This window comes from Camellia sinensis, chromosome 12 (assembly GCF_055761805.1).
Source record: "Camellia sinensis isolate YWXY chromosome 12, ASM5576180v1, whole genome shotgun sequence".
NCBI classification, from domain to species: Eukaryota; Viridiplantae; Streptophyta; class Magnoliopsida; order Ericales; family Theaceae; genus Camellia; species Camellia sinensis.
Window position 1 is genome coordinate 17,702,006 of NC_138972.1, and position 12,669 is coordinate 17,714,674.

Here is a 12,669-nt window from a genome sequence, read left to right on the forward strand (position 1 = left end):
AGTTTGTAATTAATTAGCTTAGCGTAGCTAGTTAGTTGATTCATTAGGACCCTCCATCGAGAGGGCACAATTGTTGTAATAAGTGTGCGTGTGTGTGACGCATATCTTCCAATCCCCATTTCTTTCTCCCTTTTATTTACCAGCTTTCGATGGTTAGTTTTAGGGCATGTTTCAATTAGCATCCTTATGCTCGCATGTTTGCATCATTCATCTGTCTTGCATGCACTGGGCTCGGCGCATCATACAAACTGCATTGTATTTCAATACACTTTCTTGAATATGTGTTTCAAAGCATACTATCAAGTGTTGCATTCACATGCCATCTTAGAATAGCCGAGCCTATTTGGTCGCATTTTGCGTGTGTTGCATTAGGCATTGTTGACATAGCCAGGATCATGCATTGATTACTAACTAGCTTCTTTTTTGGCTCGGAGTACATTGTGAGTGTTTATGCTTAGCATCCTTGCATGAGTATGGGTGTTGCCATGATAGCATGCTTGCCATGAGGCTAACTGCTTAACTGATATAACTGCATGAATGCCTGTTGATGAAGGCTTCATTGCTTGAATTGGAACAATTCATCGAAATGTGAGTTTTAAGCCCACTTGAAGTGGCAAATCATCATGTTTTAAGCCCACTTGAGGGTGGCAAATCCGTGACTTAGCCTACTTACGAGTAGCAACTTCAAACCATTTTCGAAAAACAAACATGAGATGTTTTGTTCCAAATCGAGGGATTTAGTCTATACTTGTATGCTGTGCGCATCACGTAGTAAGATCAGCTAATTAACCAGAATAAGAACGCATGTGTTTTCAAAAACAATATATCATGTTAGTAAAGTCCGATCCTTTGATCGGGCGAGCGGGGGTGCTCATTTCATGACCTTCCCCCCTAGTACCTAAGTTCTCGAGCCGAGGCAACTTTGGTGATGATAGACACGTGGCCTTAGCCATGAGTCAGGGTTTCCTAAATTTTCCAAAACAAAATATTTAGGTGGCGACTCTGAAATCTGGCAAAGCAGTCCATGTTTGGCACTTTTTTATTAAAATCGATTTTCCAAAACGATTTGCCGGATTTGGACTCTTTGGTGATTTATCAGTCTTACATTGCACTTTGTGAGATTAGATTTAGAACCATGACAGGAGTCCGAACTATAGTAGCTAAGAACCACGATTCGCACCCGCGCGTACGGAGCGGATTTCCGGGCGGTCTACAGTAAGCTAAGAAACAACATAAGTAAATGATTAGGAAAGAGAGGAAAGATTTATTCGGTTTGAACGTTGAGTTTCATCCTTTGAGCATGAAACTTGTAATCCATGTTTTTGAAAGAATTTCTAAGTATGCTTTGAAGTTGTGGATAAGCCATGCAAGTTTATGATTTGAAACTATGTGTTTGAAGTTTAACTCTGTTCTAGAAATTCTAGAATTTCGCCTTACCGCTCAAGCGAACAATCTGTTACTCGAGCGCACTTTGCATGCACCCAGTACTTTTGCAGACCAAGGGGTTTGCTTGAGCGACAAATGTTGCACTCGGGCAAAGTTCCCTGTTTCAGGAAACTTTGAAAAGTTGTTTTATGTTTTAATTTCTGTTCTATTTCATTTCTAAACATTCTTAGGCATACATTAACGAAAGACTTAGAAAGAAGTGTAAGAAAGATAAACGAATTAAAGAATGAATTGAATTGTATTGTGACCCAATTTCTGTATGTGTTACAAATTGTGTAGGGTCAACTCTAAAAACAAATCAGCCAACTGAACACTGTTAGTAATATCTTAGTAATGATACTTTCAAGTATGTTATTTTCTTAATATTGCCTATGTGGTAAGTTTTCCAAACCCATGAATTTGTATTATGACGAGTATTCTAGCTATCTGTATTAAGAATACAAAATGGACCCAAGGCCATTTGGTATGTGTAATGAGAATATAAAATAGGCCCATAGCCGTTTGGTATGTTTGATGAGAATATAAAGTGGGCTCAAGGCAGTTTGGTATATTTGATAAAGACATGAAATGGGCCTAAGGCCGTTTAGAATGTTTAACAATATAGACCTAATGTCATCTTATATATAAATTGAATCGAAGGTCATTTTGTATGTTTGTTAAATGGTCCAAAGGTCATTTGAATAAGGAATTGATTGAACTAAAGGTCGCTTTGAATATGAATATGAATGTGAACATGATCATGATTATCAAAATGACCATGGAATTGATTGGACCAAAGGTCATTGAGTGTAAATACGAATGTGAGCATGATCATGACTATAAACGTGCGCACGAATATGAATTTGAAAATGATGAACTTGAGGTCATTTTGTACACGTGTTTTGAAGGACCGGATGGTCATTTGTGTATGAATCCAATAGACCTGGGGTCGGTCTATGAATGAGTATTGGACCCTAGGTCATTTTTGTATTTTGTAAATAATGGACCTAAGGTCGCTTTGTATATGTGTTGGACTTGAGGTCGTTTTGTATATGGATATGATGTACTAGACTCGAGGTCGTTTTGCTTTGTTATGATCTACAAATCTAATATGAATGAAAATAGTATTTCAAATGTTTAAATTATAAGTGTGATTTATTTATGTACAAATCTCATTCATTAACCTCTTTACTCTAGTATTATTCACTAGGCATTAGTTCACTCCGTATTTATATGTATATAGGTGAGTAGCGGGATGTCCAACCCCATCCCTAGTTATTTTGGGAGAGATGTCACTTTTGTGAAGTCAACCCAGGATGCCTCACGCAAGAGGCTTTGTTTTTAATCTTTTGTTTTGTCCTTGGGTTACTTTCATTGGTCACGTATGACCGCCTATGTATATAAGTTTTTGGCTTAGAAGATTATGATATGAATGTTCCTGGACATGTATGATGTTGTTTTTGTATGAATGTGTAAGTTATTATAAATTTGAGAAAAAAGTTTTTGTTCCATGCCATTTATGCACAAGCTCATTGGACAATCTTTACATTTTGCCTCCGCTTTTGGTCCCCTATTATTAATCATGAGTTGATTTCTGTTTGAGGCCATATGTCACGCCCCAAACTCGCCCCTAAAAGTTTGGGCATGACCACCTCAGAAACGGACACAAAACTTGACGAATATAACCTATGGGGCCTGAACAGAAGCATTTAATAACATATAATAACGTAAAATAATATCCATTGAGCTACCACTACTATGCCAGGATCACAAACAGAACATAATATAGATAAATATACAGTGACGTGCATCTGAAGATAGCCATGTACATATACACATGCAGGCCCAGCCCTCAAGGTCGGGCGTATGACGAAAACATAAGAAACTAAATGGATTACATACACATTAATCTTAACAGACATTTAGGGTACAAATTAAAAACTTAGCAAAACTCCATAACTTGAACGGTCAACATCTAAGAGTTTAGATACTCAGGGATTGACAACTGGGTAACGGAAGCCACAGGTTAAGGTTGACCTCCAGGTTGAGTGCCTACAGAAACAAACATAAAATAAAGTGAGCCAAGCTCAGTGAATAATAGCACACAACAATTCAATGTTCAACATGAATTATAATACATATCCGAGCATTTATCAATAAAGAGAACATATGGTTAATTTGTTTCTGTATGCGTAGCAAAGTATCTTCTTCAGAAAACTTGGCATATCTTGAACATTCGGAGTTTCGTAGCGTATCTAGGCATTTTGGGAAAATTATCCAGAAAACGTATCATAACATAAACATGTCGGAAGTTCATAGCATTTTTATGATTTCATAAAATACTTATCATATTAAACATTCCGTAACCCAAATTATGGATTTCGTTAAACATTGTATAGCATAGTCATTTTCAAAATCATTTATACAAAAGTATCTTTTACAGAACGGCCTTGGGCCCCATCTTAAACAGAGTGGCTTTTAGCCCTTAACAGAATGGCATGAAATCCTTAACAAAATGGCATGAAGCCCTTATCAGAATGGCATAAGCCCTTATAATGGCATAAGCCCTTGTAATGGCATAAAGCCCTTGTATTGGCATAAGGCCCTTGTAATGGCATAAAGCCCTTGTATTGCATGTATGAACTCAAGAGATGGCTCGTATGGATTCTAGAGGTGACTCACATTGCAACACTTAGTTCCGTACAGCACTTTGTTTCATACTAATAGATCATGCAAAATGGCCATAGGCCTCATAACTTTCACATTGGCTTTACGCCTAGTTCACATATGTATGGACTCAAGAGGTGGCTTGTACAAATTCTAGAGGTAACTCGCATCGCAGTACTTAGTTCTGTACAACACTTTGCTCCATACTAGAATTTCATAGGTCTTATAGACCGAATCATCATATCATGTCATAGCATAGCATAACCGAAACAGTAATAGAAGTAATTTTAGTTTTCTTAGAATTCCATTATGCAATAATGCACATAAGTTTCCCATGGCTTGGTTACAAATTAATACAGGTGTCTCGCGTACAACTGAATAATAATAACAATAACGATTATTAACTGAGCCCACATATATCACTACCATATGCTTAATAAGGGCATAATAACCCACATTCTAGCACGAGTCACATAATAATGTTAAACATTAGCATGCATGTCATAGGTTCTTTAACGACCTCGGGTCCACATGTAACATAATGGAATAATCTCCGTTTCATACAGATACTTGGTTTAAAGATAACCATAATTCCATTTATTCATTAAGAAACGACGCAGTTTGCTTATAGATCATAGAGGATTATTACTCGTTATTGATAGAACAGAGTCATTTCAAAGTCATACCGATGTACGCTAATCTTTCAACGTTCACCTTGACTTTCAATCATAATAAATGTTCGTGTAACATTTACAAGAAACAGAGCGTTAGTGATAATAATTATCAATGGTAAATAAAATGTACATCTTCGCACTATTACTCACAGTGTGTTGGTGGAACATTTATTCCTCCTGAAGCGTGTCCTACACACATATGAAGTCACACATTAATTTTCTAAATCATTTCCCCTAATTTCCTTTCTCATTTTAACATGATTCACAATGCTCATAATAAAGTTCATTCGCAAATTTTTAACGTTATTTCAAAACGTCTCAAAAATCCAATTAAACTTGTACACGTATAATTCAACCCACCAATTCCATGATTCTATTTTCAATTTGGGCAACATCATTATTTGTCATCACAAATTAACCTAGGGTTTCAAGAAAAATAAAGTTTTCCATAAAAATTCAAACTTCTCATACCATTACCTTACATCCCAATTTTCTCCTTGATCATACATCTAAGGGTCATACTCCATCACCCTAACCCATCAATTGAACCCTTAATGCTTCAAACCCGAAATTCCCAAATCTCATAATTACTCTATATGCTCAAAATGAAAATTCGTACATTTATACAATGAAAATACCACAAATCTATCTCTTGATGTAAGTATTGAAGAAAACTAGAACCCCTACCTCGAAGATCAAGCAAAGGAGTGAGCTTGAGAAGAAGCCTTCGCAAATCCGAGTTCCAATCGGGTAAAAACATTGATCTTCTCTTATTCTCCATTCTTGATGCAAAAACCATGGTGGGTTGTTGATCAAAGCAGAGAAAATCAAGGTTTTGGGGCTAGGGTTTCGGACTAAGAATGAGAGGAAAGAAGAGGGAAAAAGAAAAAATGTGAGAAAAGATCTAAAAATCCCGTTTTTAAGTTGCTGTACTCGCAAAACCCGCTCAAGCGTCCCTCTTCCCGCTCGAGCGTACCTGCTCCCAGTACAGATTCCAAAACTTCAAACATGCATAACTCTCTCATCCGGACTCCGTTTTAGGTTGTTCTTGTGTCTAAATTGAAGCCCCGGAAATAAGATTTCCAATGGTTCTAACCTCACATCCAAATTCGAAGTGTGGAAAAAGAAAAAGGCAAAAGAGTGACTGCTGAACATAAACGAATTGTTCGAATTAAAGTTTTTGGTCCAATCTTACTTTGCCATCATATTACCATCTCAATCAATACTCCAAAATAAAATAGGAAGGTTCCAAATACACTACTACAATGTCAAGGGTAATCTTACTTTTCACGCTCGAGCTTCTCTTTCCCCTCTCGAGCGTGCACAGACCAATAAAGCAGTCCGCTTGAGCGGAGATTCACAACTCCCAGAATCTCAGGCCGTCTGCAAAATTGTTAGGAACCCCAAAAGTCCGCTCGAGCGTCAACTCCTCCGCTCGAGCAGAGGGACAAATTCTGGGTCGTCACACCATAGGTAATCTCATGATTATTAGCCGGTTATGATCCTAATCTATAGGGGCGGGTTCGGGTCATGACAGAGTGGTATCAGAGCACGAGTTAATAACTTACACACTTATCCAAATGAGCCATAAAGTGTCTAGAAAAGACTTAAGATGCATCCATTTGATAGGTACATGCTTGTATGCATTGAGAACATGTGGTTACACGAGATATGAATTGTTGTGTTAATGTGTACAAGCAAGTTTTGTTTTTGTTATAATGCAAGTATATGAATATGTGAATCACGAATTCTATAAATATGAGAATATGTGCCTACATGTAACTATGTCTATGTATATCTATGTATATCTATGTACTTCTTGTCATAATATAAGTTCATGTAGAACATGGCAAGAACAAGGATAGATGAGTTGGAAGAATCCTCCACAGCCCGACTTGATAGACTAGAAAGAATAGTACAAGAAATGGTAGAGACCTTAAAACGACAACAACAACAACTGTTACGGCAAGAACCTCTGCCGCTGTCAAGAGCATCAAGTGAATGTTTTGAAAGTAACAAAATATGTTGAAGTATTAGATCAAGTACTGAAATTTGAAGCTAACATGAACTGATCTTCTGAATGAAAAAGCAAGAGGCAAGGCTTTTTCTCAAAGAAAAGATCATTTAAAAAGCAAAATACAGGATCATCGAGCACTTTGACCTCCACAAGGAATATAACACCAACATATAATGAATGTGGTAAGAAACACCGAGGGATCTATTATCAAACTTTTGGGGCTTGTTATGGATGTGATGAAATAGGCCATGTGGTAAGGAACTGTCCTCGGACTGAACAAAATGTGAATAGACTCGCAGCCTTGTTGGAACAATCTTTTGTGTAAATTAAATAAATGAAACAAATCAAACAAAATAAAAAAAATTACTTACCGATTTTATTTACCGAACCGAATAAATAATTAAAAGATCAAGTCGAGTGTGTGACACTATCCTTAAGACAGATTCTCCCCGCTACAATGCTTACGGTTAAGTGGCGTCTATCTCCCAGGATACAATGATCTTCACAAATTGTAGTAGCACTCCAAACAATTTGTACGACGAACAAAAAACCTTGTGTTCTATACTCTTTTTAATTTTCCTAAAAAACTAATATGAAGAGAATTTATGCAAAGGAACAAAACAAGACCGCAAAATGAAATTTTCAGATGATTTTTTGGATGTTCAAGATTGCTGGAAATGGCCTCTATTTATAGGCAAAAGGACAGACCTGAACAGGTCTAATTTTGAACATGAACAGGTGCAAAAGACTGGACAGATTCAGTTTCAAAATTCAAACAGATAACTGCTTCCAATTACAACAGATCTGCTAGCAGTTTTGGATAGATAACTGCCCAGCAGTTTGGATCTGTCCGGGCAGTTTAAAACCTGTATATAGTTTGAATTTTAATCTGTTGTGGACTGGAAATGGCACATTTATGGACAGAAAATTTAAATTCAAATTTGGAATTAAATTCCCATAATAATTTTTGAAAAAGTTCAAAAGAATTTTGTCCAAAAAATTAATATTAGAACTGACTCGACCCACACCCGAGCCCAGCACGGCTCGGCTAGCCGGTCAGACGAACGACGGCGGCGTCGCGTGCACGTGTGTATGGTAGTTTAAGCTAAGGTTCCATTTGTCCATAACTCCTCATTTCTACAAACTTGGGGCGCCTCTTGGGGCCTAACCCAAGTGTTACCAACTAGAGCTTATATACTCACAAAGGCTCTCTTAAAGTTTTAATGTGGGATAACCCATTTCAAGGAAACCCACATTTAATTCTGTAAATATCCATTCCATGAACCTGAAAACGACATCAAGTTCCTATTCACTCATAATTGGTTTTGACGAACCGTCTTCACCGTGTGACTTGCCATGCGGCAATGAACACGTCACCTATTCGGACCCACCTCAAAAGACATGTGGACCCCACTCAATTTTGAGCTCAAAGTTGACCCAAAATAAGCCTATAAAAAACTAATTTCTCAACAATCACCCACATGAATAGAATTTGACGGAGAGAAAATGCAATAACATGATCTAATTACAAAGAGTATAGAAATTGAAAATATTCTGCAAAGGATAGGTAGCTTTTGGCTTTGAACCTCCCTTGTGAGACTATCGAATTTACTAGCTAACCAATGAACATGATGTCTTGAACTATTCAGCCATTTGTGTAAACCAAGACAATAGAACTCACACAGTATATTACCAGACACAATTTAGTTATCACTGTTGTGTTTATTTTGGCCCTGAACAACCTGGTTTTCATGAGTGCTCCAAAGAATTGTAGCCCTTCACAAATCTCATAGAACCGGACCAATTCACACTCACATAAGTGATTCTTATGAAGCGTATCCTGCCATACTCCACTAGGTTTACCTAGATATAAGAATCATTAAAAGTACTACTTAACCTAAAACGTTGTAGACATCACTATTTTATCATAGAAATGGGTAGGAGTTTGACTCCCCAATGATCCTTCTAAGTCATACACAACTTGGTTGTCCCTTTAAATCTAGATCTTGGGATCTCCAGTCAACTAGGTTGGGTTGCCATTATGGTAACTCTTATTTACTAGGCTTAAGTCCCATTCCTCTTGATGAATTCTCAACTTGCTCTCTTGCTAACCCTTTGGTTAGTGGATCCATTATGTTGTCTTTAGACTTCACATATTCAATGGAAATAATTCCATTAGAGAGTAGTTGTCTCACGGTGTTATGTCGACGACGAATGTGTCGTGACTTACCGTTATACATATGACTTTGTGCTCTATCTATTGCTGATTGACTATCACAATGTATGTATATAGTAGGCACCAATTTTGGCCACATTGGAATATCTTCAAGGAAGTGGCGAAGCCATTCTACTTCTTCCCCAGCTTTATCTAAAGCGATGAATTCTAATTCCATAGTAGACCTAGCAATGCAAGTCTGTTTGGAAGATTTCCAAGATACAGCCGTACCACCAAGAGTAAAGACATACCTACTAGTGGATTTTGAGTCTCTAGTATCCGATATCCAATTTGCATCACCGTATCTTTCAAGTACTGCTGGATATCTGGTATAATTTAGCCCAATGTTATGAGTAAATTGGAGATATCTTAGAACCCTTATAATTGCTTTACAGTGTTCTACTCCTGGATTACTCGTATATCTACTTAATTTACTTACTGCATAAGCTATATCTGGGCGAGTGCAGTTCATCAAGTATATTAAGCTTCCAATAATTTGGGCATACTCTAATTGAGAAATACTTTCCTGTACATTCTTAGAAAGAAACAAATTAACATCCACATATGTTCTAACAAGATGATCATCATCGTTGCTGAATTTGTCAAGTATTTTCTCAATGTAATGAGATTGTGACAAAGCATAACTTTCTGATGTTTTGGTAATTTTCATACCAAGAATTACATCAGCAATGCCCATGTCCTTCATGTCAAAATGTTTATTCAACATTTTTTTGGTAGTTTTAATCATGTCATTATTGCTACCTATGATGAGCATATCATCTACATAAAGACATACTATAACATAACATTTGTTTGTGTTTTTAATATAAACACATTTGTCACACTCATTAATTTTAAATCCATTTGACATCATTGCCTTGTCAAATTTCTCATGCCATTACTTTGGCACCTGTTTTAAACCATATAATGATTTAACCAATTTACACACTGTTTTTTCTTTTCCTGGAACAGAAAATCCTTCTGGTTGTTCCATGTAAATTTCTTCATCGAACTCACCATTTAAGAAAGCGGTTTTCACATCCATTTGATGAATTTCTAGATTGTACAATGATGCAATAGCTATTAGCATTCTAATGGATGCTATTCTAGTAACCGGTGAGTATGTGTCAAAGTAATCAAGACCTTCTTTTTATCTAAAACCTTTGACCACAAGTCTTACCTTGTATTTGTCAATTGATCCATCTACTTTCATTTTTCTGTTGAAAATCCACTTGTACCCAAGAGGTTTACACCCTGGTGGTAAATCCACCAATTCCCAAGTGTAATTTTGCAGGATGGATTCAACTTCGCTGTTTACAGCTTCTTTCCATAAATGAGCCTCCGGACTGGACATAGCCTCTTTAAAAGTTAAAGGCTCATTTTCTAACAAAAATGTAAGAAAATCTGGACCAAAAGATTTTGAGGTTTTAGTACGTTTACTACGCCTAGGTTTCTCTTTCTCATTTTGCTCTTCTTTTTGATCATGTTCTTGATCCTAACTAGTAATAGCATCATGAGATCTTTTGTTAGTACTAGTCTCTTGTCCAGTTTTTTTTGGAAACACATGTTTAAAGAAAGACGCATTCCGAGATTCAATAATAGTATTTACATGCATTTTGGAATGTTCGGATTTATGAATCAAAAACCGATATGCACTACTATTCTTGGCATAACCAATGAAAATGCAATCAACTGTTTTAGGACGTATCTTAGTCTTTTTAGGACTAGAAATGGCCACTTTAGCCAAACAACCCCACACTTTTAAGTATTTGTAGGATGGTACTCTCTCATGCCACAATTCATAAGGTGTTTGATTCACTTTCTTTCGGGATACTTTATTAAGTATATAATTAGCAGAAAGTATTGCTTCCCCCCACAAGTTCAGAGGTAATCCAGAACTTATTAACATGGCATTCATCATTTCTTTTAAAGTCCTATTTTTCCTTTCAGCAATTCCATTTTGCTGAGGTGAGTAAGGAGCGGTGGTTTGATGAATTATTCCATGTTCTTTACAAAACTCACCAAAAGGTGATTCATATTCACCATCTCTATCACTTTTAAGTTTTTTGATTTTCTTACCAAGTTGATTTTCAACTTCATTCTTATATTGAATGAAAGTTTCTAAAGGTTCATCCTTGGTTCGAATTAAATAAACATAACTATATCTAGTATAGTCATCTATAAAAGTGATAAAATTCTTTTTCCCACCTCTAGTTTGAATTGATTTAAAATCACAAATGTCACTATGAATTAATTCAAGTGGTTCTGTACTTCTTTCAATTGAATGAAAAGGAGTTTTGGATTATTTTGCCTTAACGAAAATTTCACATTTATGATTTTAATTAATATCAAATTTAGGTAAACATTCCATATTAATTAGTCTACGCAAAGACCCATAATTAACATGTCCAAGTCTACCATGCCATAAATTTGAAAACTCAAGTAAGTAAGAAGAAGATGTATTTTATTAATAACAGAGAGTACAACAGTCATTACATTCATTTTGAAAAGGCCATCAGACATGTATCATTTTCCTACATGCATCCCATTTTTGGTAAGTACAAACTTGTCACTTTCAAAATCTAGCCTAAATCCATTTTTACTCAATAAAGATCCGGAAACAAGATTCTTGCAAATGTCCAGTACATGCAGCACATTGTTGAGAGTGAGTTCCTTTCTTGATGTCATCTTCAAAATAATCTTTCCTTGTCTTCAACTTTGGAAGTTGAGGAGTCACCCATAAAAAGTTGTTCACCGTTGTCCATTGCAGAATAAGATGTGAACATCTTTTTGTCAGCACATATATGGCGAGTAACACCAGAGTTCACCCACCATTTCTTCTGATTTCTGACAAGGTTTGGCTCGAAAACAACTGCAGAAAGATTTATGTGATTGACACCATTAGAAATTTTGTCCACTTCAGTTATATTGGCTTGAGCAGGCTTTTTGCTTGTTGTTCTTTTGGTTTTGTCTTTGCTACGACAATCTTTGGCCCAATATCCCTCTTTGTCACAGATGTAACACTTGCCATTAAACTTGTACTTTTTAGTTTTTTTTTTTCTTTAGAGCCTTGTGAGGAACTTTCTCCAGAATACTTTCGTTTCTTTGCTTTTTGAGCATGTTCCACCATATTTGCCTTAGACTCCATTGGATGCTTACTAGTCCGTTTCTCTGAATTGCGGTTGTCCTCTTCAATCCTCAAATGCACAATTAATTCTTCTAAAGACATTTATTTGCGCTTGTGTTTGAGTTAGTTCTTGAATTCCTTCCAGCCTTGTGGTAAATTCTCAATTAAGGCTGCAACTTGGAAGGATTCACTGAGAGACATACCTTCTGCATGAATATCATGCAGAATGAGTTGGAGATCTTGAACTTGGCTGATCACAGTCTTAGAATCAACCATCACAAAGTCTAGGAATTGGTCAACCACAAATTTCTTTGAGCCAGCATCTTCTGTTTTGTACTTTTTCTCCAAAGAGTCCCAAAGTTCCTTAGCTGTCTTGATAGGATTGTAGACGTTGTATAATGTGTTGTCAAGTCCGTTCAACATGTAGTTCCGGCAAAAGAAATCAGCATATTTCGAACCATCGATCGCAGCAACCACTTGTCGGTCAGTTTCATCCTCGTTCAGAGTAGGAGCATTCTCACGGAGAAAACGAGCCGGGTTTAGA